The sequence below is a fragment of the Humulus lupulus genome, chromosome 4 (assembly GCF_963169125.1).
Source record: "Humulus lupulus chromosome 4, drHumLupu1.1, whole genome shotgun sequence".
Lineage (NCBI taxonomy): Eukaryota > Viridiplantae > Streptophyta > Magnoliopsida > Rosales > Cannabaceae > Humulus > Humulus lupulus.
Genome location: NC_084796.1, coordinates 116,677,692 through 116,684,139, shown reverse-complemented (window position 1 = coordinate 116,684,139; position 6,448 = coordinate 116,677,692).

Genomic DNA, 6,448 nt, shown 5'->3' with positions numbered 1-6,448 from the left:
TACTGCTACTACTACAGCTACTGGAACTACAACTGCTACTACTTCAACTACTACTCCTACTACTACTACTGCTACTGCTACTATTGCTACTAATGCTACTACTACTACTACTACTGCTAGTACTTCTATTGCTACTACAACTACTACGACTACTACCTTCTACTACTACTACTACTAATACTATTACTACTACTACTACGACTTCTACCTACTACTACTACTACTACTACTATTACTACTTTTCCTATGACTACTAAGACTACTACCACTACTACTGCTGCTGCGACTTCTACATCTGTTGCTAGTACTACTACTAATACTACTGCTACTACTACTGCTACTGCTACTACTACTACTACTACTATTACTGCTACTACTCCTGCTGCTGCTGCTACTCCTACTACTAATACTACTGCTACTGCTACGACTACTACTGCTACTACAGCTACTACTACTACTGCTACTCCTTCTACTACTACTACTACTATTACTACTACTACCACTACTACTGCAAGTTCTACTGTTACTACTACTACTCCTACTACTTCTACAGCTACTGCTACTACTACTACTACTACTATAACTGCTACTACTACTATTGCTGCTGCTACTGCTGCTGCTCCTACTACTACTACTACTACTACAGCTTCTACTACTACTGCTACTGCTACTGCTGCTGCTAATACTGCTACTGCTACTACTGCTACAACTACTACTACTACTGCTACTGCTACTGCTTTTACTACTACTGCTACTACTACTACTGCTACTTCTACTACTACTACAGCTACTATATAAATGCTACTGTTTTACTACTACTACTACTACTACTACTACTATTACTGCTGCTGCTGCTCCTACTACGACTACTACTACTACTACTACGTCTGCTACTGCTACTTCTACTTCTACTACTGCGACTACTACTGCTACTGTTACTATTACTAATGCTACTATTTTACTACTACTACTACTACTACTACTACTACTATTACTGTTGCTGCTGGTCCTACTACTACTACTACTACTCCTACTCTTACTACTATTGCTACTGCTACTCCTACTTCTGTGCTACTGCTACTGCTATTGCTACTGCAATTGCTACTGCTATTGCTACTACTTCTACTACTGCTACGGCTACTACTACTGTTACCGCTACTACTACTATTGCTGCTACTGCTGCTGCTCCTACTACTACTACTGCTTCCACTACTACTGCTACTGCTAGTGCTGCTACTACTACTGTTACTACTGCTTTTACTATGCTGCTGCTGTTGCTACTACTAGTACTACTACTACTACTACTACTACTATTACGGCTAATAATACTATAGCTGCTGCTACTGATGCTGCTCCTACTACTACTAGTACTACTAATACTATTACTACTCTATTGCAACTGCTACTGCTACTGCTACTACTACTGCTACTACTGCTTCTGCTATTGCAACTACTGCTACTACTACTACTGCTACGGCTGCTACTTCTTCTACTACTACTTCTTCTACTGCTACTACTATTACTGCTACTACTACTTCTGCTGCAGATACTGCTGCTACTCCTACTACTACTACTACTGCTACTACAACTATTACTGCTACTACTACAGCTACTTCAACTACTACTGCTACTACTTCTACTACTACTCCTACTACTACTACTGCTACTGCTACTATTGCTACTAATGCTACTACTACTACTACTGCTAGTACTTCTATTGCTACTACAACTACTACGACTACTACCTTCTACTACTACTACCTTCTACTACTACTACTACTACTACTACTACTACTATTACTACTACTACTACGACTTCTACCTACTACTACTACTACTACTATTACTACTTCTACTATGACTACTAAGACTACTACCACTACTACTGCTGCTGCGACTTCTACATCTGTTGCTAGTACTACTACTAATACTACTGCTACTACTACTATTACTGCTACTGCTACTGCTACTACTACAACTACTACTATTACTGCTGCTGCTGCTACTGCTACAACTACTACTGCTACAACTACTACTGCTACTGCTACGGCTTCTACTACTACTCCTACTACTAGAACTACTACTACTACGACTTCTACCTACTACTACTACTACTACTACTATTACTACTTTTCCTATGACTACTAAGACTACTACCACTACTACTGCTGCTGCGACTTCTACATCTGTTGCTAGTACTACTACTAATACTACTGCTACTACTACTATTACTGCTACTGCTACTGCTACTACTACTACTACTACTGCTACTATTACTGCTACTACTCCTGCTGCTGCTGCTACTACTGCTGCTCCTACTACTAATACTACTGCTACTGCTACGACTACTACTGCTACTACTGCTACTCCTTCTACTACTACTACAACTACTACTACTACTACCACTACTACTGCAAGTTCTACTGTTACTACTACTACTCCTACTACTTCTACAGCTACTGCTACTACTACTACTACTACTATAACTGCTACTACTACTATTGCTGCTGCTACTGCTGCTGCTCCTACTACTACTACTACTACTACTACTACAGCTACTACTGCTACTGCTACTGCTGCTGCTACTACTGCTACTGCTACTACTGCTACAACTACTACTACTACTGCTACTGCTACTGTTTTTACTACTACTGCTACTACTACTACTGCTACTTCTACTACTACTACAGCTACTATATAAATGCTACTGTTTTACTACTACTACTACTACTATTACTGCTGCTGCTGCTCCTACTACGACTACTACTACGTCTGCTACTGCTACTTCTACTTCTACTGCTGCGACTACTACTGCTACTGTTACTATTACTAATGCTACTATTTTACTACTACTACTACTACTACTACTACTACTACTACTACTACTATTACTGTTGCTGCTGGTCCTACTACTACTACTACTACTACTCCTACTCCTACTACTACTGCTACTGCTACTCCTACTTCTGTGCTACTTCTACTGCTATTGCTACTGCAATTGCTACTGCTATTGCTACTACTACTACTACTGCTACTGCTACTACTACTGTTACCGCTACTACTACTATTGCTGCTACTGCTGCTGCTCCTACTACTACTACTGCTTCCACTACTACTGCTACTGCTAGTGCTGCTACTACTACTGTTACTACTGCTTTTACTATGCTGCTGCTGTTGCTACTACTAGTACTACTACTACTACTACTACTACTATTACGGCTACTAATATTATAGCTGCTACTGCTACTGCTACTACTACTACTAGTACTACTAATACTACTACTACTCTATTGCAACTGCTACTGCTACTGCTACTACTACTGCTACTACTGCTTCTGCTATTGCAACTACTGCTACTACTACTACTGCTACTGCTGCTACTTCTACTACTACTACTTCTTCTACTGCTACTACTATTACTGCTACTACTACTTCTGCTGCAGATACTGCTGCTGCTCCTACTACTACTACTACTGCTACTACAACTATTACTGCTACTACTACAGCTACTGCAACTACTACTGCTACTACTTCTACTACTACTCCTACTACTACTACTGCTACTGCTACTATTGCTACTAATGCTACTACTACTACTACTGCTAGTACTTCTATTGCTACTACTACTACTACGACTACTACCTTCTACTACTACTACTACTACTACTACTACTACTACTACTACTACTACTACTACAACTATTACTACTACTACTACGACTTCTACCTACTACTACTACTACTACTATTACTACTTCTACTATGACTACTAAGACTACTACCACTACTACTGCTGCTGCGACTTCTACATCTGTTGCTAGTACTACTACTAATACTACTGCTACTACTACTATTACTGCTACTGCTACTGCTACTACTACAACTACTACTATTACTGCTACTACTCCTGCTGCTGCTGCTACTACTGCTGCTCCTACTACTAATACTACTGCTACTACTGCTACTGCTACTACTGCTACTGCTTCTACTACTACTACTACTACTACTACTACTACTAAGACTACTACCACTACTACTGTTGCTGCGACTACAACAGCTCTTGCTAGTACTGCTACTAATACTACTACAACTTCTACTACTACTACCTTCTGCTACATGTACTATGCCTACTACCTACTACTACTACGACTACTACCTACTACTACTAATACTGCTGATGCTGCTGCTCCTACTACTACTACTACTACTACTGCTAATGCTACTGATACTGCTATTGCTATTGCTACTCCTACTACTATTAATACTACAACTACTGCTATTGCTGTTGCTCCTATTACGACTACTACTACTCCTACTACTACTACTAATACTACTACTACTGCTATTGCTGCTGCTCCTTCTACTACTACTACTACTACTTCTACTACTACTGCTGCTACTATTACAATAGCTACTACTACTGCTACTGCTTCTACTACTACTACTACTACTACTACTACTACTACTACTACTACTACCACCACTACTACTACTATTACTACTACTACTACTACTACTACGACTACTAAGTCTACTACCACTACTACTGTTGCTGTGACTACTTCAGCTGTTGCTAGTACTAATACTAATATTACTACTACTACTACTAAATCTTCCTACAGCTACTGTTACTATGCCTACTACCTACTACTACTACGACTACTACCTACTACTACTACTATCACTGATGCTACTACTGCTCCTACTAATACTGCTACTGCTACTAAAGCGGATACTTCTACTGCTACTACTACCAATACTACTACTACTGGTACTGCTGCTACTGCTGGTGCTCCTACTACCTCTACTACTACTACTACTTATACTACTTCTGTTGCTACTATTACTACTGCTACTGCACCTACTGCTACTGCTACTGCACCTACTGCTACTGCTACTGCTACTACTAGTACTGTTACTTCTACTGCTACTACTGCTACTACTTCTTCTTCGACTACTACCTACTACTACTACGACTACTACTTACTACTACTACTACTAATGCTGCTGCTGCTGCTGCTACTGCTACTACTACTACTACTACTATTACTGCTACTACTACAGATGTTGCTACTGCTGCTCCTCCTACTACTACTACTTCTGCAACTACTACAACTGCTACTACTACTGCTACTGCAACTCTTACTAATACTAATACTTCAACTATTGCTACTGCTGCTGCTCCTACTACTACTACTACTACTCCTACTCCTACTACTACTAATACTACTACTACTGCTACTGCTGCTGCTCCTACTACTACTACTACTGCTACTACTCCTACTACTGTTAATACTACTACTAGTTCTATTGCTGCTGCTCCTACTACTACTACTACTACTACTACTACTACTTCTTCTACTACTACTGCTGCTACTACTACAACTTCTACTGCTACTACTGCTACTACTTCTACTATTACTACGACTACTAACTACTACTACTACTGCTACTGCTACTCCTACTACTACTAATACTACTACTACTGCAACTGCTGCTGCTCCCACTACTACTACTTCTACTTCTACTACTACTCCTACTACTCCTAATACTACTACTACTGCTACTGCTACTACTGCTACTACTACCACTACAACTACTACTACTACTACTACTAATACTACTACTACTGCCACTGCTGCTGCTGCTACTACTACTACTACTACTACTACTTGTACTACTACTGCTGCTACTACTACTACTGCTACTTCTACTACAGCTGCTGTTCCTACTACTACTACTACTACTAGTACTTCTATTGCTACTACTGCTACTACGACTACTACCTACTACTACTACGACTACTACCTACTACTACTACTGCTGCTGTTGCTGCTGCTACTGCTATTACTACTACTACTATTGCTACTGCTATAACTGCTACTGCTACTACGACTGCTACTACTGCTACTGCTACTGCTGCTGCTACTACTGCTACTGCTACTCCTTCTACTGTTGCTACTGCTACTGCTAATGCATCACTGCTACTGCTGCTACTACTGCGGCTGCTACTACTATTACTACTACTTCTACTGCTACAATTGATACTGCTACTACTTCCGCTGCTACTGCTACTACTGCTTCTCCTACTATTACTGGTACTGCTACTGCTACTACTACTACTGCTACTACTGCTACTGCTAGTACTGTTACTACAACTACTACTGTTTCTACTGCTACTGCCACTGCTACTGCTATTACTGCTACTTCTACTACAGCTGCTGATCCTACTACTACTACTATAATTACTGCCACTACTACTGCTGCTGCTGCTACTGCTGATGCCCTTACTTCTACTACTTCTGCTACTACTACTACTGCTACTGCTGCTACTGCTACTGCTACTACTGCTACTGCTACTACTGCTACTACTGCTACTACTACTACTACAGCTACTGCTACCACTACTGCTACTGCTTCTACAACTACTACTACTACTTCTACTACG